This window comes from Ovis aries, chromosome 17 (genome assembly GCF_016772045.2).
Source record: "Ovis aries strain OAR_USU_Benz2616 breed Rambouillet chromosome 17, ARS-UI_Ramb_v3.0, whole genome shotgun sequence".
Lineage (NCBI taxonomy): Eukaryota > Metazoa > Chordata > Mammalia > Artiodactyla > Bovidae > Ovis > Ovis aries.
The window spans coordinates 64,377,597-64,402,439 of record NC_056070.1 but is presented as its reverse complement, the minus strand read 5'-3'; the positions used below and the strand labels follow the sequence as shown (position 1 = coordinate 64,402,439).

General features: G+C 42.2%; 1 protein-coding gene and 1 pseudogene across 4 annotated transcripts in view; both read right to left on the bottom strand.

Annotated features, from left to right (window-relative positions):
* Positions 1 to 24,843, bottom strand: part of CORO1C (coronin 1C) — a 79,440-nt gene that overhangs the window by 53,211 nt on the left and 1,386 nt on the right. The window contains exon 1 of one of the 4 annotated variants that reach the window (XM_060400807.1): positions 1,284 to 16,487. The exons of the other annotated variants lie outside the window; for them this stretch is intronic. The gene's annotated coding sequence lies outside the window, so the exon portion shown is untranslated. Of the gene's footprint in view, positions 1 to 1,283; positions 16,488 to 24,843 lie in introns of those variants that run through there. 4 annotated transcript variants of the gene reach the window in all.
* Positions 16,193 to 24,843, bottom strand: LOC132658010 (translationally-controlled tumor protein-like; annotated as a pseudogene).

Genomic DNA, 24,843 nt, shown 5'->3' with positions numbered 1-24,843 from the left:
CATGGCCGTCCAGCAGGCGTTTCAGAAGTGCAGTTAACGCGGAGGAAGGGAGACCTGCACGGTGTGCCAAAGAGTTGATCCCGCTTAAGTAACGATTTTACAGATTTCAAACATGAAAATCCCAAAGGGAAATCACATGAACTACAGGACAAGGTAATTTACAAAAGAAATTCATGAATGGCATTTCTCTCCACTCCTTCCCGAAATCCTAATAAAATGACAGTAAAGAAATAAACACAGGTATAAACGCCAAAAGAGAAGCAGACACTGGAAAGGAGCCTACAGAGAGCAAACGGGACCACGAGCCTGTGCAAGAGGAATGCTGTCGAGCCCGTGGAGCTGGCAGAGTGAGCGCTCTCCCCGCAGTGGAGGTCTCGGAGGAGCAGCTCACAGAAGGACGCCAGGCCCAGCGCTCAGAAGGGAAACTGTGGGGGTACTGGTGTTGGGGGCCGGAGGGGCGCTGCACGGAAAACTGACCAACAGCCTAGTTAGGAGCAGCCAGACACCCAGCTCTGCTCCTCCCGCGTGGCACAGCCAGGTGCTGCCCTCACCCGCCCCAGAAGCCACACGGGGGCCCCGGACAGGACAGCACAGCACAAGTGAGCAGAGGTGCCAGCAAGTGCCACCCAGACAGCCTGGGGCTGCACAGCGGAGCCTCCAGCCCGGGTGTCCCAGCAGGTCCCGGAACACTGGCTGCCAGGCCGAGACGGCGCTCGCCTGCCCCCCAGATCAGCTCTCACCGCCCTCTGGGAAGTCCTCCACCCACCCAGCCCCTCCACCCATGCAGGCACTGGGTCAGCTTTTCAGGCTGCCAGCAGTCAGCGTGAACAGACACGTGAGAAAGCCCTCTAACTTGAAAAATGGAGACAGTTTTTCCTCTTCACTCAAACAGGCCAGGATACCATCTAATCTCACCAAAATATGAATATTAATATAAATATGCCCTGAATGTCTTCACTGGAAAACATCTCACAAAGCTGCTGGGTGTCTGACATACTAAAATACCTTTAAAAGTCACTTCTGTATTACAGAGTGACATATGTTACACAAATTTCCATCCCAAGTACAGGAAGTCAGAGTGAGAGGTTCTTTTGCTACAACCATGGAGCAGAGTGTTAGCGACAGAGCAGAGAGGGGGAGGCCAGGGCTTTGGCCGCGCTGCACTGTCGGGGCCAGGCCATCCACACCTGAGGCCGAACCTCATCTGGGCTCAGTTGCCCACGTGTGGCACAGCTGCTCACACTGCACACAACAGAGAGGAGCAGGGAACGGGGCGGACTCACGAGTCAGGCAGCCTTGTGAGTGCGGAGCATGCCGTTTACCTCCTGGTCAGGGTTCAGCAGGGCAAGTCATAACCTCCTGCAGGGTCAGAGTCTCTGCCTGGAAACGGGCACAGTACACACAAAGGTGACGTGACCATAACCGAGCCCCTGCTACCGGGACTGCAGCAGGAGCGCCCTGTACAGTCAGAGGCAAGCACACAGTAGACCGGCCATCTTCACCATCCTGGTCCTCGACACAAGGTAACCCAGATTCATGTTCCACTTCTGCCACTGACCTTTCTGAGCCTCAGTTTCCTCATCTATGAAAGAGATGATACCTCATAATAAGGATTAAAAACGGTATTTGACACACTGAGTCCAGATGACTTCACTGCGAAGTCTGTCAAATGTTAAAGAATCAATGCCAGTTCTTCACCAATTACTTCCAAACTAACTTTATGAGGCCAGTATTACTCTGATACCAAAATCAGACAAAGACATCCCAAGAAAACTAGACTAATATCTTTTATAAACATGGATGCAAAAATCCTCAACAGAATACTAGCAGACCAAATCTAGCAACATGTGAAAAGGAATCTATACCGTGACCAAGTGGGACTTTTCCCACCATGCAAGGTTGGTGTGACCTCTGAAAATCAATGTAGTATGTGTCAATCAAATAAAAAACAAAAATCACATGACCATCTCACAGAAAAAGTATCTGACAAAATCAGAACAAGGACAGACATATAAGTTAATGGAATAGAACTGAAAGTTCTTTCTACATCTTTGATCAACAGATTTCAACATGATTCAATGTGGGGAATAAGCCTCTTTTTTTCAACAAATGGTGCTGAGACCGCAGAACAGACACAAAAGAAGCTGGAAGCGGAACTAGATGTAACTTTGTTCTGTATTTTCCAAGTCTTCTGTGAATGTGTTATATTTTCATAATAAATGCATGATTTAAAAAAAAAAAAGGCTGGACCCTGACCTCACATAATATAAGATAATTAACTCAAAATAGATCAAAGATATACCTCTAAGAGCTAAAATTTTAAAACTCTTAGAAGAAAACAGAAGTAAATCTTCATGACCTTGGATCTGGCAAAGGATTCTTAGATATGACACCAAAAACACAAGCAACAAAAATAAAAAGTATACAAAATGGACTGCGTTGAAACTAAAAACCTTTGTGCTTCAAAGTCACCATCAAGAAAGTAAAAAGACAACTCACAGAATGGGAGAAAATTTTTGGAAATAATATATCTGATAAGGCACTTATCTCTAGTATAGAGTTCCTACAATTCAGTAATAAAAAAGACAAAGAATCTAATTTCAAAATGAGCAAAGGATTTGAATAGATCTTTCCAAAAAAGAAATGTTCAATAAACACAAGAAAGTTCAGTTCAGTCGCTCAGTCGTGTCCGACTCTTGGCGACCCCATGAATCGCAGCATGCCAGGCCTCCCTGTCCATCACCATCTCCCAGAGTTCACTCAGACTCACGTCCATCGAGTCCGTGATGCCATCTAGCCATCTCATCCTCGGTCGTCCCCTTCTCCTCCTGCCCCCAATCCCTCCCAGCATCAGGGTCTTTTCCAATGAGTCAACTCTTCACATGAGGTGGCCAAAGTACTGGAGCTTCAGCTTCAGCATCATTCCTTCCAAAGAAATCCCAGGGTTGATCTCCTTCAGAATGGACTGGTTGGATCTCCTTGCAGTCAAGGGATTCTCAAGAGTCTTCTCCAACACCACAGTTCAAAAATATCAATTCTTCGGCGCTCAGCCCTCTTCACAGTCCAACTCTCACATCCATACATGACCACAGGAGAAAAGATGCTGGATATTTTTGGTCACTGGGGAAATGTAAATCAAAACCACATTGAAATACCACTTTCCGCCCACCAGGATGGCTAGAATCAGGCCAGAGAATAAGTGTCAATGAGGACGAAGAGAAATCTGAACCCTCAGACACAGGTAGTGGGAATGTAAAACAGCGCAGCTGCTTGGGAGGGCAATCTGGCAGTTCTAAAATGATTCAACAGAGTTACGCTATGACCCTGAAATTCCACAACTAGGAACTTACCCCAAAGAACTAAAAACAGGTAGTCAGACAAATATTTGAACAAGAATTTTAAGAGCAGCACATTCACAACAGCCAAAGGGTGAAAACAATTCAAATGCTCGATATACCCACTGGACAATGAATGGACACACAAAATGGCATATATCCACACAAAGGGATATTATTTGGCAATTTAAAAAAATACTAATACATGCTACAACTTAAATAAGCCTTATTATGCTAAGAAGCCAATTACAAAAGCTTATATATTATGATTCCTATTCACACAAAGGCCCAGAATAGGCGAACCCATGGACACAGAAAGCAAATTAGTGATTACCTGTCGGGGAGGAAGGGGTATCACAGAACAGGAGGTTATAGCTAAAGAGTACAGCCTTTCTTTCTGAAGTGATGAAAATATTCTATGATTTGCAGTGACAGCTGTACATATTTGTACATATTTGTGAATATATTAAAAACCATTGAACTGTTTACTTTAAGTAGGGTGAGCTGTCTGCTATGTGAATTATCTCTCAATAAAAATGTTTTTTAAAAATATGCAATGTTCCTAGCATAGAATCTGAAGCATAGTAAGCACTGTCCGATAAATGTCTGCAACTGTTATTTCAGAGCCTGCTAATAGGTTTCCCTACCCCAAGGGAAAAAAACCAAGTCAATTTTCTGCCAATTTATGAGCCAAAAGTATGGTTTCACATTAATGAGCTAGCATCAGTTATCAACGAACCTTTACAAAATTTTATATTCTCCCACATCAGCATGGTGTTTACTACAGAAAAATAAACCTCTTCTTGAGAAAGAAGCCAGTAGTATCAAACCACATTAGTGTTTCACCAATTTTTTAAATGTTCAGCTATAAATTTCCAAAGTGTCATACCATCAAACTTAGGTGTTCTTTTATTAAATATCATATCCCAAATTACACAACTAAAGCATCCCCCAAATGAAGGCATTTTATAAGTAAATTTAATTTTCAGTTATATTAAAAAGAATAGATGAAACAATCCTGAACAAATACACAAAGTCCAAGGATAGAATACATTCAATTTCAAATATCTTATCAGAGTTCAATCTTGGAGAGGTTGCTTGCCTATTAGTCTTTCAAGTCAAGTTCTTTGAACTGCATAGGGCCTTTTCTTTCCAATGATCACAGTAACTAAGGAGCCTCTGGTAATAAAGAGGGAGACAATGTAGCAATCATTAAGCAAATCAATGTTTACAAATTTCAAAATAAACTGATTTTAGATAGAAAAAATGCAATGTGGTTTTTAATTTTCACAAAATGTTGGGAATTATGAACCTTACGTAAGGCCTTATAATAAGCAATTGATCATTCTGCCCAAATTTCCAGTATGACTGGGACTGTTCTAGAATGATTTTCATTGTAATAAAAACTGATGAATCTCTGAAAGACAAAAACTGTAAGAACAGGCTGAGAGCACAGGCTCGACTATGAAACACTCTCACAGACACATCTCCTCTGCCCAAGTTTCTAGATGATACTGAAAGCCAAGCAAGCAGATTAAAAGTTAAGTCTTTGACTGTTTAGCAGCCATCATGGCAAGCCTCTTTTTAATTCATTTACCCTTTTTATAGTCGACAGGCTATATATTAGGACTTATTTATATTATAACCAGATGTTTGTATCTTTAGACCCCTTCACCCATTTCACCCACCCATCTAACCCACCACCTCTGGCAACCACCAAATGTGCTATTTTCCTAGAGAGTTTGGGTTTTGTGTTGACTTTCGTTTTTAAGATTTAGCATGTAAGTGATAAAGAGTATTTGTCTTTCTCTGTCTGATTTACTTCACTTAGAATAATGCCTTCAAGATCCATCCATCTTGTCACAAATGGCAGAATTTCCTTCTGTTTAATGGCTGAACAATATTCCACAACACTACACTTTCTCATCCATTCATCTGTCACACATCTGCGTTGTTCCCATTATCTTGGCTATTGTAAATAATACTGCAATGAACACGGGGTAAAGACACCTTTTCAAGACAATAATTTAGTTTCCTCTGGATAAATACTCAGAAGTAGAATTGCTGGATCATATGGTAGTTCGATTTTTACCTTTTTGAGGAACCTCCATACCATCTTCCATAGTGATTATACCAATTTACATTCTAGCACAAATTTCTAATCAGTAGATAATATGTTCTTGTTTTCAGCTTCACGAAGAAAATCTAGGGCTTCCCTGATGGTCCAGTGGTTAAGAATCCACCTGCCAATGCTGGGGACACGGCATTTTTGATTCCTGCTCTGGTAAGAGCCCACATGCTGGGGGCAACTAAGCCCGTTCGCCTCAACTGCTGAAGCCCAGTGTGCTAGAGCCTGGGAGCCGCGAGAGAGGCCACCACAGAGAGCACAGGAGCTGCCGCTGAAAGCGCCCCCGCTCCCTGCAACCAGAGAGAGCCCAAGCGCAGTAACTGAGACCAGCACAGCCAGAAATACAGACAGCAAGCTGGTCTGCAAAGAAAGACTCTAAAAAGAGAAAACCTACAAGCTGACTATTAATGCCCACAATACTTAACAGTTCAGCTACGGAAACAAAAAATTATTAAAATTTTCTTTACATGTTGGGTAAACATTTTAACCAAGAACAAACTGTGAAAAATAAGGTCCATGTTTTAAGGACCTATTTTATAGGCATCAGAGCAAAGTTTGCTAAAAATCATTCTCAGAAGAAAACTTCCATCTCACAATCAGCTGATCATCATCGACCTCGTCGAGAGTGTAAAGGCATGCTTCTTGCGGTAATGCCTCGTCAAGTTAACAGAGAAAATTTATTTCAAAGGCCATAAAAGAAATGTGTTGGGTGTTTACAGGGGGAAATGTAGACAAAACAGGGTGTTTATAATACTGTAATGGCACCAAATAAAACACACTCAAACACCTGAGTAAATGTTACTACATTTTTTTCTCCATTCTCTCTGCTTCCATCAATCTCATAAAAAAGGGACCACAATTTTGACATTTTCCTGTTTATTGAAAAGTTATCTGTTTTAAAGATTCCAGCAGATGCACTTCTATGGTGTGTATGAAAGGAAGCACATCCTGCTAGGAACACATACAGGAAAACCCCTACTAGCAGCAAAATCCTGCTGGGCACATGTGCCGAGACCATTCCAGAGTCCAGATCACTCAAGACCTCAGGAGGCTGAGCAGCAGCAACCACAGGAAGACTCCAGAGTGTCCCAACAGGGAAAGGACATGTTCCCTCTGAGCTGCTGTTTTTCTGGCCCTTTTAGATGTGGCAAGAGATCAGACACGTTATTTAATAGAAAGCGGCAAGCAGGACAGCAGAGGAGGAAACAAGGGTCCCCAAATCCGCTATTTAAATGGCAGCGCCAACAGTTAAAAAGTCTTTGTGAGAAGTTGTAAAGGTATTACGCAGGCCTATGTAGGATGTACATTCGTAAGACAGCAGATACCAAGAGCAAATACGGGAGGTACTCTGATTAAATACAAAAATTCAAGATTCATCACCTTTGGATATGAGATGGCTCGGCTTTTTTGAATTTCCTTAAACCAAACCCACCAGTGATACTTGAACAGTTCACCTAACAAATTACTTTTATTGCATCCAGTCCCTTAATAGATCCACTTATGAGATCCTCCAAAAAAAAAAAAAAAGCCTAATTTACTTACTTTAATAGAAGCTGTTTTACAAAGGAAGAAGAAAAAGACCACATGCAACAGTCTGCTTTATATAAAGCACAGCAGAAAGTCAGACAGACACACAACAGTCCTCACACACAGCAGCTAAGGGTGAAAGTTTGCACTCCAGAGATGTTGGAAATTTTTTTTTTAGAAAAACTGCTGACCACTTAAGACAACTGACTGCAACTATGGAACAGCCTTGATGTTGGTTCAATTCATCATGACACCAGGAATGGTGACAGGGCTTCCCTGGAGGTCCAGTGGTTGGGACTTTGTCTTCCAATGCAGGGGGTGTGGGTTCCATCTTTGGTCTGAGAGCTAAGATCCCACAGGCCTCTTTGCCAAAAAACGTAAAACAGGCAATATCGTAACAAATTCAATGAAAGACTTTAAAAAAATGGCAAAAGTAATGGGTGAAAATTCACTCATTATAGCTTTCCAAACACTGATATCCACTCATCCACTCAGGTTCTAGATAAAATGCCACAAATGAGGCATACCAACAATAAGTGCACTTTGCTTTGACCCAAGAATCCTACGACATTTTGGTTTTTAAATGCTTCTTGGAAAGAAAATACAAAGAAATGCAAGTAAGATTTACCAAGAAGTATCCAGACCGGGCCCCACAGAAGAAGCCTGGAGTAAAAAGGGTCATCAGCTCCAGGCCCTTCATTTTTAGTCCAGAGACACTGCGTGACTTGCCCAAAGATAAAGGACTTCAGAGAGAGACAGGATGACCTCGAACCACAAAGTACAGGGCAGTTCAACTTCTCACCCCCTGAACTTTCATACTTTCTCAGTGATAAACTCCACACACACATACAGTTTGGGTTTCCCACGTCAGCCAGCAACGCCTCTCGGAACTCCTTCATGCGGTGCCCCCACAGTTCACAGTTCCACTTGGCCTGCTGGTGCCATTTTAAAATAGGAAATGACACTTGGCTCACACTTTATAAACTACAGAAGCTGGCTGTCTGCATTTAAATACACTGAGACAAGCGACACAGCACATTAGGCATGCCGAAGGAAACCCATCTTTGCTTCTGATTGAAAACCCTTAGGTTTAAGTCAAGGGACTCTGTGCTCAACTGTCCAAGAGAAGAGCCGGGCATGTATAAAAAGCTGGAGATCTACATGTCAAGAATAATTTCTGGGCTTCCCTGGGAGCTGCTCCGTTGCAGAAGACATGGGTTCGATCCCTGATCCTGGAGGATCCCACATGCCTTGGGGCAGCTAAGCCCGAGTGCCTCAACTACTGAAGCCACAAGCCTAGGGCCCGTGCTCCACAACAAGAGAAGCCACCGCGGTGAAGAGCCCACATACCACAACTAGAGAGAGCCCCGCGTGCCCCAACTAGAGAAAACCCTGCACGGCAACCAAGACCTAGCACAGCTGAAAATAAGATCAATCATTCTTTAAAAAAGAATACTTTCTAAAAGGTGAGCTACTAAGAACAGGTTTACTCTTTTTAAAGCTTTCTGAGAAGAGAACTCCTACTTTTACGGTTTATAACTCTGTACTCATAGGAAAGAGTTACAAAGAGTTACAAAGAGTTCCTAAAATGATAACCAGTATAGGCGCTCCCCGATGCCACAGAGTAGGAAGTGCAGCTCAGAGTGACAGCAAGAAATGCAGTGACAAGAGCCCAAACAAGCCATCGACCTGCGCCAAATCACGAGGCAGGCTGCAGACGTCTCACAATTAACTGTCAACACACTCCATAAGGCTGCAACTTTTAAAAAAGAAACGAGCATGACGTGAACAGCAAAAGAGCGACAGAAAAAGATCCTAAATACGAAACCTCGAAATCCCACTTCAGCGCTCGCACGCTTGTCTTAAAGAAAGACCCTTCATCAACCAAAGAGGTCTGTGCTGGAACTCCCTTAAAATGAAGAAGAATGACATGCCATGAATTTTAGTTACTAAATCAAGAACTTTAAAAAGGTTGCGAGGGCCATCTCTAGCTCTTCGATGACAGAATTTTTTTTAAATTACTTTATCAAAGGAAGGGCAGGTCTCCCCCAGGTCACATATAAGGGTGACATGTTTACAGGCCCTGTATCTCCCAGCTATCATCAGCATTTTCATAAACACGCCACACCATGCTTCCCTGGAGCTTTAAGAAAGGATCGCTGAAGAATCCCCCATGGAAGAGACAGGCGCCGCCTGCCCAGACAACACAATGGAACCAAATAAAATCCTCTGAGCTGAAGCATTTCCCTAAAGTGCCCCACAGGAGACCAGGCTCGGAAGCTTGGTTCTGCCTCCCTCTTCAAAGAGCCAAATTAATCCCAAGAGTGCTCATCCCAATTGCAGAACCTTTACCGACATGACTGGCCCAGCACTCTCACTTAAAAATTAATGACGACTGTGTTTTGAAATGCTCTTTCTATACTGTTGACCTACTTTTCTTATCAACAGCTGGGGGAAAGCACATTGTGTATGACTGTTCAAACTTGCTAAGTCTGTATGCACTACTGAGATGGAGTTTCTCTTGGAATAAAATTTTAATAATTCTTTAGCAATATACTTAGAGCAGGAAATGAAATTATCGGACTCCCAGATCTTTCTGTGGGGTTTTAAAGGCATTTTTATGAAGACCCTCATAAGGCTAGCCATAGGAAAAAGTAGCAATGTCAAAAAAACACACTAATCTCCTTCAACTGAAGAACTGCCATCTTCCCTTTTTAATACCATATACCCTGGGCAAGCAGTGATCAAATAAACACACTTCTGACCCTGGTTCAAGGGAGGTAGAGTAGGAAAAACTCTGGCCTGGATGCAAGATAAATCCTGACACAGTCACCTAACCACTAAATCAATTCAGTCCTATGGTTGGTTGTTTCTTCATCTAAAAGTGGAAGAACTAAAAGAATTTCTATGGTGCTATTATTAATACAATTACTATTAAACGTATTAACCTAAAGCCTCCAAGTCTATACGGAATGTTTCTTTCACTGGGATGCAATCTACATCCCCCCATAAAACACACACAATTCAAGGAGAATGGAGTACCAGCACCCATAGGGTTATACTCATAACACACATGCTCGACTGTGAATGCTGAAGAGTTAATCCCAGTCATTCTTCATGCATTTATTCACCAACTATTTACTGAGCTCTGACCATGTGCCTGGCATGACGCTAAGAAGACCGGCCAGGCTTTCATGGAGCTGACAGTCTCCAGGAGGAGACCCTGCGATCGAATATTCACACCAAAGTCACTGTGCTGCTGGGATGCAGAGTACGTGGGGCAGGGAGTCAATTCAGGGTGAAGAACCACCTTTTAGGAGGAGTTCCCAAGAGCCTTGTCTTTATAAGCAGGGTATCTGAAAACAGCAAAAGCTAGGGGGAAATATTTAAATTACTTACATGACTTTTCAGATTAGTAACAATCTGTGGCTTTAAAATTAAGGTAGTTTACCCACAGAGGTGCCCCAGAGCTTGAAGGTAAACATACTGAACAAGCTATTTGAAAACAAAACTAACACTGTTTAAAATTAAAAATCTCCCTGTTTCCAGAATTTTCAGCCATTTTATAGAGACAGTAAAGTGCAGAGGTGTACACAGCTCAAAGATAATGCAGGTTCAGGTTCAAACCACTGCAACAAAGCACATCTCAAAGTAAAGTGAGTCACAAGAATTTTCGGGCAGTCCATATAAAAGTTCCGTTCACGTTATCCATAGGACAAAGGAGCCTGGCAGGCCACAGTCCACAGGGTCACAGAGTCAGACACGACTGAAGCGACTTCGCGAGCACATAGTCTATTGAGCGCACAACAGCATAATATCTGAAAACAATGTATACATCTTTATTTTAAAATACCTAATTGCTTTTTTGAAAAACCAGCTATCATCTGAGCCTTCAGTGAGTGATAATCCTTTTTGGTTGATGGCTGACAGATCAAGGTGGTAGTTGCGAAAGGCTGGGTGGCTATGGCAATTTCTTAAGACAACAGCCTGCCACATCAATTGATTCTTCCTTTCACGAAAGATTTCTCTGCAGCACACAAAGCTGTTTGACAGCATCTTACCCATGACAGAACTTTTTTCAAAATTGGGCTCAATCCTCTCAAATTCGGCTGCTGCCTTATCATCTAAATTTATGTAATATTCTAAATAAAACCTTTGTTGTCATGTCAACAATCTTCACATCTTTACCAGGAACAGAATCCACCTCAAAAAACCATTTTCTTTGCTCCCCCGTGAGAAGCCGCTCTTCATCTGCCCAAGTCTGATCAGGAGGCGGCAGCAATCCACGCCCATCTTGGGGCTCCAGTTCTAGCTCTCTTGCTATTTCCATCACATCTGCAGTTACTTCCTCCACTGAAGTCATCCATGACGACTGGAATTAACTTCTTCCAAACTCTTGTTAATGTTGGTATTCTGACCTCTTCCCATGAATCATGAATGATCCAAGTGGCATCTAGAATGGTGAGTCCTTTCCAGAAAGTTCTCAATTGACTTTGCCACAATCCATCAGAGGACTCACCATCTACAGCAGCTATAGCCTTACAAAAACGTTATGTCTTCAATAGTAAGATCTGAAAGTTGAAACTACCCCTTGATCCATGGGCTAGAGAGCTGAAGCTGTGTTGGCAGGCAGGAAAACAACATTCACCTCATTCTACCTCTCCAGCAGAGCTCTGGAGTGACCAAGTACGTCAGCAACAAGCAGTAATATTTTGAAAGGAATGTTTTTCTGCGCAGTTGGTCTCAACAGTAGGCTTAAAATATTCAGGAAACCACGTTGTAAACAGCTGTGCTGTCATCCAGGCTTTGTTGTTCCATTTATAGAGCACAGGCAGAGTAGATTTAGAGTGACTCTAAAGGGCCCTAGGATATTCAGGATGGTGAACGAGCACTGTCTTCACCTTAGGTCACGAGCTGCATTAGCCACCGGGAGTCAGCCTGTCCTTTGAAGCTTTGAAGCGAGGCACTGACTTCTCCTCTCTTGCTATGAAAGTCCCAGGTGGCATCTTCTTCCATTAGAAGAATACTTCATCTATGTTGAAAATCTGTTGTCTAGGGTGGTCACCTTCGTTAATAATCTGAGCTAGATCTTCAGGATAACTTGCTCCAGCTTCTACCTCAGGCCTTGCTGCCTCACCTTGCACTCTGATGTTAAGTGACAGTTTCTTTCCTTAAACTTCATGAAGAAACCTCTGCTAGCTTCAAATTTTTCTTCTGCAGTTTCTTCACTTTAAGCCTTCACAGAACTGAAGAGAGTTAGGGCCTTGCTCGAGATTAGGCTTTGGCGTAAGGGAATGCTGTGGCTGGTTTGGTATTCTCTCCAGACCACCAAAACTGTCTCCATACCTGCAATAAGATTGCTTTGCTTTCTTTTATCATTCCAGGTTCACCAGCGACCTTCAAGAACTTTTCCTTTGCATTCACAACTTGACTAACTGGCCCAAGAAGTCTGTTAGCCTCCCTCACTAAGCTTATTATTTCTAACTTTTGATTTAAGTGAGAAACCTAACACTCTTCCTTTCACGTGAACACTTAGAAGCCACTGCAAGGTTATGAACTGGCCTAATTTCAACACTGCTGTGTCTCAGGGAATAGGGAGGCTCAAGGAGAGAGGAACAAGGAGGCAGCCAGGTAGTGGAGCAGTTAGAAAACCCCCTGATTAAGTTCACCACCCACATGGGCGTGGTTCATGATGCTCCAAAACATCAGTGGACCATCAAAGAACACTGATCACAGAGCGTCATACCAAGTATAATAATGAAGAAGTCTGAAATATTGCAAGAATTACCAAACTGTGAACACATGCGTGAAGTGGGCAAACACTACTGGGAAAACGGTGCTGACAGACTCTCTCGATGCAAGGCTTCCACAAACCTTCCACTTTGTGAAAAGACTCTATCTGTGAAGTGTGATAAGGAAATGGCAACCCACTCTAGTATCCCTGCCTGGAAAATCCCATAGTCAGAGGAGCCTGGGGGGCTACGGCCCATGCAGTTGCAGAGAACTGAACACAACTGAGCAACAGAGCGTGAGCACGCCTGTACTCCTGAAGTCTTACTGCACCTCTGGACAAATCATTTTGTCTAATCCTTTTTGGTAAAGTTACAAACTACTTCCTCATCAGCACACCTCTCTTCTAAAGGGGGGAAACACAAAAAACTCAGAATATCAGTGTCTACAATCAAGAAACTATAAAATGTAACATCACTAGGGAAAATGTAATTACTATCAAATAAATACTTTGCTAAGTCGCTTCAGTCGTGTCCGACTCTGTGTGACCCCATAGACGGCAGCCCACCAGGCTCCCCCGTCCCTGGTATTCTCCAGGCAAGAACACTGGAGTGGGTTGCCATTTCCTTCTCCAATGCAGGAAAGTGAAAAGCGAAAGTGAAGTCGCTCAGCCACGTCCAACTCTTAGCGACCCCATGGATTGCAGCCTACCAGGCTCCTCCGTCCATGGGATTTTCCAGGCAAGAGTACTGGAGTGGGGTGCCATTGCCTCCACTCAATACCTTTAGAAGGTCTCAGTTCTTTAAGTGGGAAATGTCACACATCTTCTTTTACTAATAAAATGGAAATACCTCCAGGGAAACGGAGACAAAGCTCACTTTCAGAAGCAAAATGAGCTTTCATTTGGGCTAAGTATTTTGGGAGTGAATTCTCTATTACTAGAAGCTTTTACCAGCCTTAGCTGGTAAAACGGTAACCTCATCCATTCCAAATCCAATTTCCCTCCAAACTGGATAATGATTTGAAAAGAAAATCATAGCCCTTAATCCTTTATGTTAAATTAATTGGACTACATAATAGTAACTAAAAGAGAATTTTCAAATGCCTCAAATGAAAGCAGGAAGAATCCTTTAAGCATATTGAGCAGAAGGCCAGCGGAAAGACCAGAGGTGTCCCACCCCCTAACAGTACTTGTCTAAAAAACTACATTTATAACAAACTTACATGTATAGTTTGCAGGAACCTCTAAAAATGGCCAAACTAACACACACAAAAATGCAGCTACAAAATGATTCTTTTTTTGTGATCACACGTTATAACAGGATATAAACCAAAGCCTACGGATTTTCAAATTGTAAAACTGCACAAATGAACTCCTAAATGATTCAACAGCTGGAAGGGTGCCCAATTCACCCTACCTTAATGTACTTGGTTCTTGTCAATTTTTCAAGTGAAATGAACCCAAGCACATTAAATTCTTGGAGATCTAGGAGCCACTGAAATGAGCTGAGACCTGCCCTGTGACTCCCTGGGGCTGGCCTGGGGGCCCTGCAGTGCCCACTATGGGCACTTTACAGCGAGTATATTAAAGGACAGGAAACTGGACAGAAGGAGAAAGACAAGAAAAGGAAACTCCATTTTTTCGAGGGCTACCTGAACTATAAATCCTCACCTTGGTACACATCAGGTTTCTTCCCATACCTGTTTTGACAAAAACTCTCCAGCCAAAGGCACACTTCCACTAGGACGTTTCTTCAGATTCTTTCTAAAGTCAGAGTTGCAAGAATACTGGAGTGGAGTGCCATTTCCTACTCCAGGAGATCTTCCCAACCCAGGGATCGAACCGGTACCTCTTGTGACTCCTGCACTGGCAGGCAGGTTCTTTACCACTAGTGCCACCTGGGAAGCCCCAAAGTTGCTAACCAAACCACAAATCAAAGCCCTAAGAACTCCATGCTACCAGTACTTTCAATTTACTCAATAAATTAGTTCATCAGAATTCATGCTTTAAATAACTAGAACTCCAAAATTTGCTTCACAGATAAAACATGTTTCAGTGAGTAAATGTGCATATATATGCTAACACATTTAAATGAAAATGATGACTAGCTTATCAGGAGATAATTTAACCAGCAAATGTTTACAATCAGCAGTCCTACACCACAGAAAATTTCCTCTATTCCTTTCATCTTCTAGCAAAATAGGAAGACTAACAATCCCTAGCACAAGTATAACATGCAAAACTGAAGTTCAATTATTTGACTGGCATTTACTGAACATCTACTGTATGCCAGGCACACGGCAGTGGACTGGGCAATGAAGGCACAAAAAACGTGAGACTTCTCTGCCTTCGAGGAACATGGCATATAGTGGTGCCAGTGTTCACTTTCACAAACTGGAAAATAATAATTCCACACTTACTTGTTTTAAACTTTCTACTCGTTTAGCTCAAAATGTAATTACTATTAGCACAGAAATCAGTAACGTTAGTGACACCCATAACTTCCATCTCCATCTACCTTTATAACTCCACAGCTAAACCATACTTCCATTTTACTCAAGTGCACTGTATAAACGTGTATTCTGTTCTCACGACCTTGGACAATCTGGGTCATCTGCCTTATCCGCCAACATTACTCTTCCCCTGTTACACCTGCCTTGAGTCAGCCCAGTGCTATTTCGTAAACCCAAGGGCAGGGCCTCAACCCAGTGTCCCAGAGACACTGACTCTCCACCGCCCTGTCCTTTCAACTCCCAAAGGGCTCAGGCCCCACACAGAGAATTCAGCATCAAGAATTGCATACCTGGGGGCTAGAGGAAGCTTGTAATGTATTTTTACAAGTATTACACATTCTAAAAGTAAATCAAAACATTAAGCCTGCCATTAACACTTGGTGAAGAAGTCTTTTCTACCTGCACCAGGAAAATCAAGTCCCTAATCCTTATTATACTTAGTTTCATAAAATGTTGAAGATGTTTTTAAAAACCAAACAATCCAAACCCTTTAAAGAGGTAATAACAAAAAGGAAAGATCAATTATTTCCCTTTGTTTGAGGAAAGAAGGGGCTTTGTGATAAGAGTTTATAAAGAATTAGAAATACAGGTGGAGACTAGCACACAGCTCTGGACAGCACAAGTCACCCCAACTTACAGCCATTATTACCCTGACCTGATCTAGCACTACTCTAAGATTCCAGAATCCAAGTCACTGCTAAAACTTAAAACCCTTTTAAGCTGCGGTTCCCAAATGAAAAGAGAGGAAAAAAAAAAAAAAAAAGGATCATGAGTGTTTTGGAAAAAAGCTGAGCAGATTCACTGTTTTCAATCAGGAACTTTTCTTTTCCTTGAGTTTAAATGCATTTTATTTTTAGACAATGTACACGACATGTTTTCTTAAAAACAATGCCTTTGCGCCAAATAAATCACCGTTCAGAACAAATGAAGAGCTTGAGATGACATCAGTCCCATTTGTCTAAGCCCTGGTGCTGTGTGGATGAAAAGCAGCAGCCAGCCAGTTATGACGACAGGTGACAGACCCAAAGTAACTGCCAAGTGTATTAACATATTCCATCTCTAAACCATCCCTAAAGAAAACCATATACGGGGCCACACCATGCTCACAGTAGTCCAGCAGAGCAGCCCTGCCATCTGGATTCATGTTTTCATCAATAAAAGAACTGACAGTAATTAGCAAGGATGTGCTTGATGTGTTCTGCAGCCCCTATCATCAAAGGTTTTACTCTTTCTGGTCTCTGTTCTTCAAGTTTCCCTTTGATTGACTTTATATCATCTTTGATGTACTTTTTGTAGGCTTCTTTTGTGAAGTGGGTTTCCTGCTAGTGATGGTTCAGACAATATCAACACCAGTGATTACTGTGTTTTCAGCACCTTTGCCCTTGGGGACTTCAGCAGAGGCATAGCCACCAACGAGCCAGTCGTCAATGTTACCCTCTGTCCTACTGACCATATTCCCTCCACCTCCAGACACAGCCAGTCCCCACCTCCCAGGTCTTGCGGATGTGGGAGACTATGTCATCATCTGCTCTCCAGAAGGAACCTTTCCAAAGCAGACAAGGCTTCTTCCCAATTCCAGGAACCAGGGCTGCCTCCTACATGGGCTCTGCCTGAGCCCGCTCCAATTCCCTCAACCTTTCCCTTGAAACTCTGTTACACTGACTACAGGCCAACATTTCACAGAGATGATGTTTATCAGTAAGGAATCTCCTTTGTAAAAATAGTAATACTGGATCTCTAAGAGGGGCAAGAGACATGAACAAAATAAGCTAAGACAATTAGGGCCACAGTTGTTCTCGCACTGACAGTGGTAGTCTCGTAGGAACTGCGGCCCTCCAGAAGCACATTAGTTAGTAGAAACGCATTTGAACCACCTGCTTTGCCACTACTATTTAAAGGAGATCAGTTGAACAGGGGAGTGGAAGCTTCAAGTCAAGAGAGAAGCAAGATGAACTTGGAGGGCTGCTGTGGCCTGAGGCTGCAGGATGTCCCTGCACAGACAGGCATGGGCTGGGCACCGGGGAGAGCTGGGTTCCTTCCTTACTCGACTCCCAGCTCCCAAGGCCTTGAATTCAGCTATCATCACTAACACTTTAAAAGTTGTGCTGTATGACATTCTAACATGTATACTATCATGTAAGAATTGAATTGCCAGTCTATGTCTGACGCAGGATGCAGCATGCTTGGGGCTGGTGCATGGGGATGACCCAGAGAGATGTTATGGGGAGGGAGGTGGGAGGGGGTTCATGTTTGGGAACGCATGTAAGAATTAAAGATATTAAAATTTAAAAAATAAAAAACTAAAATTAAAAAATAAATAAATAAAATAAATAAATAAAAAATAAATAAAAAACTAAAAAAAATAAAAAATAAAAAAAAATAAAAGTTGTGCTGTGACTTAAACAGATTTCTTCAGTCTAGGCTGGGAACTTACCCACTGCTATAACACTGAATCTATACCCAAAAAATGCCTTCTCGGTTGCAAATAACTGAGTTAGACTGGGAATGCAACCCAGTCCTGCGCTGGGGACTGAATCGACACGCTGCCTCCAGAACAGAAGCTGCAGCTGAACTGCTCAGGGTCAGGGAACGAGTGACTCACAACTATCCTTTGCAGGTAAGACATATCACTTGTTCCACTTGACACTGTAATTCAGCCCAGGGCATGCAAGATAGCTCTATACCGCAAAAGGTCAAGGACATCGCAGGGTTAAAATAAAGAAGCATACACACTTCCAGTTTCCCTTTTCCTCTGTAACACTGTAAGCAACAGCGGTTCACACAAAAGACAGGGAGCCTAAGGGGACAACACGCATCTTATTAAGTATCGCCCCAAAGAGCTATGGCCAACACTTGTTGGCTCTGGCTTCTCGCCTGCTTGCCAAGAAAAACTAGGATGAAAATGTTAAACTAAAGACACTACTAACCGCAAAATTAATTTATCATCTAGCTTGTAAAGTGACTAGTCTCCTAATAAATCCTTCTGCTTAACGGAGATGATAGCTCAAGTTTACATGGGTTTCTCAGTCACCGCTCAGGCAGCGCTTGAGTTCTTATATTAATAAATCGGCCTCAATTCTTTAAGTTCCTAAGAATGAAAGGAATTAGAGTCTTTAACTAGAAAAGAATGTTTGACCATTATGAAAAGGAATTTAAGTATCTTTCATGTGCAGTAAGCAAATAATGGTGAGTAAACATTCATCCTACAGAGGGGGAGCCTGTGAATTTTGTCAAGAACTTGATAATGTCAAGAGTGGAAAATACACCCCCAAAGGCTTCACTCTCCCAACACTTTCTTTCCCACGTGTGTTTACGGCCATTTACAAAACTGAAAAAACTATGGCTTTGTTCATACAGGATGAAGACCTCAGCAATTGTCAGAACATGGGACACACTATGAGTTCACAATGGGGCCAAAAAGGCTCTTCCACCAAATGGCCATCTGCCCAGGTTACCTTGGTTCCCCAGAAACATAATGACCACAATGGGAAGCAATGATCAACTTCTGCCAGCCCCATGGGGTTTTCACTACACCTGTCTGTAGTTCCAGTACCCGTCAGATCTTGTTTCTGTCAAAATGAGCCTTTTCATGTATGGATGGCCTAATGGGGCTGACCTTTGCAATATTAATTGGTCTTTGAAACACCCAAGATAAATCCTTACCATGACTACATACTATAATGGTCAGATTACAAGATTGAGGACACAAAAAGGGGTCAATAAAATAGTGTCAAGGAGCTTTACATGGAAACTAGGACATCTACCAAAGGCTAGCCAAGAGAGTCCAAGTATTTTCACGTTTCCCCAAACTACATCTAAAAAGAAACCCTGAAAATCTGGACCAAGTTTCCTAGTTTAGTACATGAACAATCTGCAGATGAGAAGTGGAAAAAAGAAATTGGTGCTAACTACCAATCTGGATGATGAACTGAAGTGAATGACAGTGAGTGGGCTCAGTGTGTAAGTTTGGCAAAAGACCACAGTGGAAGCTTAAGAGGGAATTGCTGCATTGTGTCAAGGACTAAAAATCAAGGAAAGCCCATCGGGGTTCACACTGTTAAAAAAAAAAAATCCACACTATAGTATAAATCAACACCACCAATTACAAAAATGAACTTACACCATCCATGAAAGGAGGTGGAGGCAGAAGGGAGGGACAGTCAAGTTCCTGATTTTGGCAAGTCTCTCAAACGCCCGTGACCACAGGCCCCTGGTCATCAGATGAGGAACAAGCCAGCGAGGTACTTTCCGCTCGAGCTGTGATTCAGAGTCACCAGGGAGCTGGAGCCCAGGCAGCTGGACTGACCGAGCTGAACCTCACAGGCATCAAGTTGAGGACCTCTGGGCCTGAGAAATAATCTCCCAAACCCACTAAAATGATACATTTGTCAAAAGACAGTGACCTACCAGAGCTAAAACTACAATCTATTATTCATAATTTTTTAAAATGGAGATAATTGCATGACCAAAGGGGGGAAAATACGTATTGTGAAATTCCCACCTTCAGTCATGCAAAACACAAGCGTTTCTACTTCCACTTAGAGTACACCTTCACCCCCAACCTCCGCATTAATTTGATTTCTCTTGACTATGGCAAACCGAAGGAATGATTTTTGTCATTAATGTAAGATTCAAATGACAGGCCTAATTTAACATCCCATGAGACAACGGAGGCTCTATTCCCACACAGAACGTTACACTTGATCACAACACTGCCACTCACATCGTACTCCATCCCGTGAGCATCTCACACACTGCAGCACAATCTCCTTCCAAATCCTAAAAAGACCAATCTTTTTGCCAGTAGCTAAACCTTTTTCCTTAAAATACACAGACTGAATACAAGCCTAAGGCCTGCATAAGAGAAGCTCGTCTGAATAGGCAGTTTCAATTCAGATGGATGGCCAAAAACTGTCTCATTTTTAACACTACCTTCCTATCCTAAAATTAAACACTTTTTTCCTCTCCAGTGATTCAAGTTGGATATGAAGTCTAAAATGCAGAGGTAGGAGTGAGAATCCATACACTAATAGCTTAACATCAAAAATAAAATGTTATTAAACTTCCCCTCATTGATTCTCCCCAATTCCATTCATTAACAGACATTTAAGAGTGAAGACAGAGGGAACACAAATTTATTCAGAGTCTACTCAGAACCTAGCAAGGTACTGTTGGCCTCTCTGTATCACAGAAGAGGAAACTAAGGCTCAGGGAGCTCAGGTAATTGACAAAATCGCAGCTATTAAAAACAGGAGTAGAGACTGAAACCCCCTCAGTCTGGCTCTGAAGGTCTGCATTATTCGTTGCTTCAATTTCTCTAAAGACAAAACTCTCAGAGCAAGAAACAATATAAGAACAGATAGCTCATTGAGCCTGATGAGACAAAGAACAAATCTGAAATTTATTATTATTTTTTTAAAGCATTTGTTTATTTATCTGGCTGCAGTAGCACACGGGATCTTTGTTGCGTCATGAGGGATCCGCTCCAGACTCTCTAGTTGTGGAGCACAAGCTCAGTAGTCGAGGCAGCTCGGCTTAGTTGCCCGTCGGCGTATGGGATCTTATTAATAGTTTCCCAACCAGGGATCAAACCCATGACCTCTGCACTGCAAGGCAGATTCTTAACCACTGGACCACCAAGGAAGTCCTAGAAATTTACCTCACTCCACTCCAATCACTTCAGTGACCACACAAAAAAGAAAACATAACCTCAAATGACCAACTGGTTTTTTTCTAATTCTTAGGAAGATACTAATTGGGGTATTTTTAATTAAAGCGTTAATCAGATGCTCTGAGAGAAGCAAGAGCAAGTGAAAAGGAAGGCAGTATGCGCCTTTAAAACTCAATTTTCGCCCACCATCAGGGGTGCACACGAGCAGTTCCAGCACTGACTGACTGACTCAACACCATCAGGGTAAGCCTGCTTGCGCTTGGTGTGGCTAAATCATACCAACCAAATGTGCTCCCTGGCCATCTGCCCTGCTGAGAAGGCTGTGAGCCAGTCATCACTGTTTATCAGGGGGAAAGAGCCTGGATGAGAATATTCTGCCCTCAGGAAAATGTTTCAAACACTCAGTTTACATCTGAGCAATTTTTTGGTAAGAGCTGGACTCTGCCAGAAAGGCAGAGGGGAATTACCTCTGTACTTTATGTTATTTTGACATAGACAACAAAGGTATAAATAATAACCAGAGAAACAAACCCACTGACCTCAGGATCTTTCCAGTTAACTTCAATAAAAATAATCATTCAGCACTAGAGACCATGCTATGAGCAAGCGAATCTCGATCTGCCTTCCATGTCCATTTCTCTCTCACATTCTGCCTTCTATAGGAAGGTGCCTTTCAGACTGTGAGCTCAAGTTCAGATACAGTTCCTTGTAGCAGATGGGAGTGATGAATGTCCGAGGTATGAGGACAGGGACAATGTCTGCCTGCGAGAACTAAGGAAGGTTTCACGGATCCCAAAGGACAAGAGGGAAATGCAAATCAAAACCACAATGAGATACCACTTCACACCCACTAGGACGCCTAGTATCAAACAGTCAGAGGATAACAAGTGTTGGCAAAGATGCAGAAAAATCGAAACCTTTATACACTGCGGGTGGGACTGTAAAATGGTGCAACTGCTTTGGAAAAATATGGCAGTTCCTCTAAGAGTTAAACACAGAGTAACCAATATGACCCAGTAATTCCCAAGAGAAAGGAAAACATATGTCCATACAGAAACTTGGACACAAATGTTCACAGAAGCATTATTCATAATAGTCAAAAAGGAGAAACACCCAAATGTCCATCAACTGATGAATGGATAAGCAATGGAAAGAGTATTTTTCAACTATTAGAAAAAGAATGAAGTACTTACTCATGCTGCAACAGAGAAAAACCTTCCATACACTACGCTTAATAAAAGACACAGAAGACCACATATCGTATGATTCTACTTATAGAAAATGTCCAAAACAAGGGAAATCCATAGAAACAAAAAGTAGATATGTAGTTGTCTAGAGCAGGGGAGGGAAAAGAATTGAGGGATGGGGGTAAGACTGTTAATGGGTACAGGGTTTCTTTTGGGTCGATGAAAATATTCTAAAATTGTTATGACTGTCCAACTCTGTGGATATACCAAAAATCAGTGGATTCTACACTTTAAATGGGTGAATTGTATGATACGTGAATTATAGCTCCATAAAGTAGTTATAAAACAAAAGGATTGCATTATGTGCCACTGAAATACAAAATAAGCTCTCAAAAGGAGTGTAGAATCTTGTTCACTCATTTTAAAGGATCTGAACTAGGGCAATGAAAACCCAGAGAGATTCTATTACTTAACATTCTGGGTACTAGGTCATACTAAAATATTCATGAGTATTTCCATGTTTTAATAGAGAAAAGGCATCTTATGTTTAAAAAGACATACACATGTCAGAAAAGAGTTCTTATAACTCAGGAACAGGATGAATCCAAAGGAAAACAAACCTGGATTTGTACCCTGCATCTGAAAATAGCACCCAAAATTTTTTATTGTTCCACCTCTGAAAAAGAAATCAAAGGTAAAACAACTTGGTTAATATAATATTTCTAAAACACTGTTCGCAACAAAACAAAGTATTAAGAAATAATCTGCCATCTTACAGAAATGAATTTCCACACCCCCAGTGACATAACTAAGAACTGATCGCTTCTCCTTTTGTACATTCCATTTCGTAGGTATCTGAGTGACTCTCTTCATGGGTGGAGTGAATCTCAACAGCGACAGCTGTGGTAAGCATAAAACTTAAATCAAAAAATCCAAGTATTTAAAAAGGGCTATATGTTAGGGGTGAACAGAGTCAAGAAGTACAAATTTCTAGTAAAAACATGCGTAAGTCATGGGATTTTACAGTCAACACGGTGACTAGTCAATAACCTAGTGCACAGCTGAAAGCTGTCAAGAGACTAAATCTTAACAGTTCTCATCACAAAGAAAAAAGAAATGTAACTTTGTATGGTGACAAATGGTAACTAGGTTTATTGTGGTGATCATTTCAGTGTATACAAATATCAAATCATTATTCTGTACACATGAAACAATGTTACATGTCAATTATACCTTAATTAAAAAAAAAAAATAAAGCAGCATACACATCAAAAGTCCTGTCAACCCTGAATCTGATCCCAAACTATATATAAAGTAATAGACATAACTTTTGATTAGCACAATCTGCATGCAAAGAAACAAATGATCATGAAAAATGTAATACTTTGTGCAGTGATCTCTCATTAGTATGTGTCCATCAGAATCCATCAGGCTTTAATGTACCTTCCACAAATAACCGAAAACAAACACAGACAGGGCACACTCCTGATTTGTCAAAAAGGTGTGTACCCAACCTTTATACCAATCTTTGTTTAATCCCCAACACACACGACAAACATCCACCACAGAACATGGCACCGGGAGGCCTAATATACAACACAATTCCCAGTTTTATTTCACTTTCTCCTTCTATTTATTTATGCAAACTCCCAGACCCAAGAGTTACTATTAGGCTTCATATCCAAACATGGTGCTGTGAATTTGAAATGTACCTCCAAGGCAAAAGAAAAAAAAAATGTTTCCTTTAATTAATTTTCTGAAATACATAGAATCAAGTCCAAAATAGTCTTCCCATGTCTTGTTTTACAGGCAGTGCAGAAAGCGCAGTCCTATAAACAGATATCTATTTGCCTTCACAATTGAACAGCAGACGGTACAAAGCAACTGCTTATACTTAATCATGTTTCTGTCTATTCTAGCAGGCTGGTGTCAGGAGAGAGTTCTGCCAGATAAGGACAATGAAATGTATTATTATAGAGTGACTACCAGCCCTACAAGTGCTGTTTGAGGATGGAACCCTGGGCAGGAAGGCTTAAGTGAGAGGGCCTGCTATTTTGTTGTAACCATTTCCAAAAGTAAATACATTCGTTCCCCAGAACCAGTTTACAAACACACACTATATTCAATTCTGCTTAAATGTCTTATACGAAAGAAAGGCCTCTGTATCTTGCTACCCTGGGGAAGATGAGCGACTTGCAATTTGCTTCTTACCCTGAATCCCACGTTTGCAACATGTAGAGCAAGGACTTCAGACACCACAAAACAAGGACAGCCTACATTAAAGCCAAATATAGGATGTGATTCTAAACCGCGATGCAGTAAAGCCTACGTTTCCTTTTCCAGCCATCAAAACCCTTTGAACACTCCCAAAAAAGGACGGGAGGGCCAGCGCCTCTCCTGCAAAAGGAAGCCCCTTTCTTCTCGGCTCTTCCCGCAGCCGGCCACTTGCCCGCAACACATTCATATCATTCGAGACGGAGAGCAGAGTGTGCGCGCCTGTGTGGACAGGCGGGAGGGCTCGGTTCCCGTATTTCCAGCCTCTACATCTGAGCTCATCCTCAGTCATTTAGGCGCAGCAGAGCCCCACCTGCACCGCGCTCCGTCTTAACTGCGTCCCTCGCCAGCTGCTCCGCTCTCACCCGAGCCTAGCTCTGAATCACCCAGCGCACGCGGACGCTCCAGGCCCCCGACCCTGCCGCCTTCCTGCCCCATTCTTCCTCTCCCAACCTGCCCCCTCGCCCCTCCCCCGCC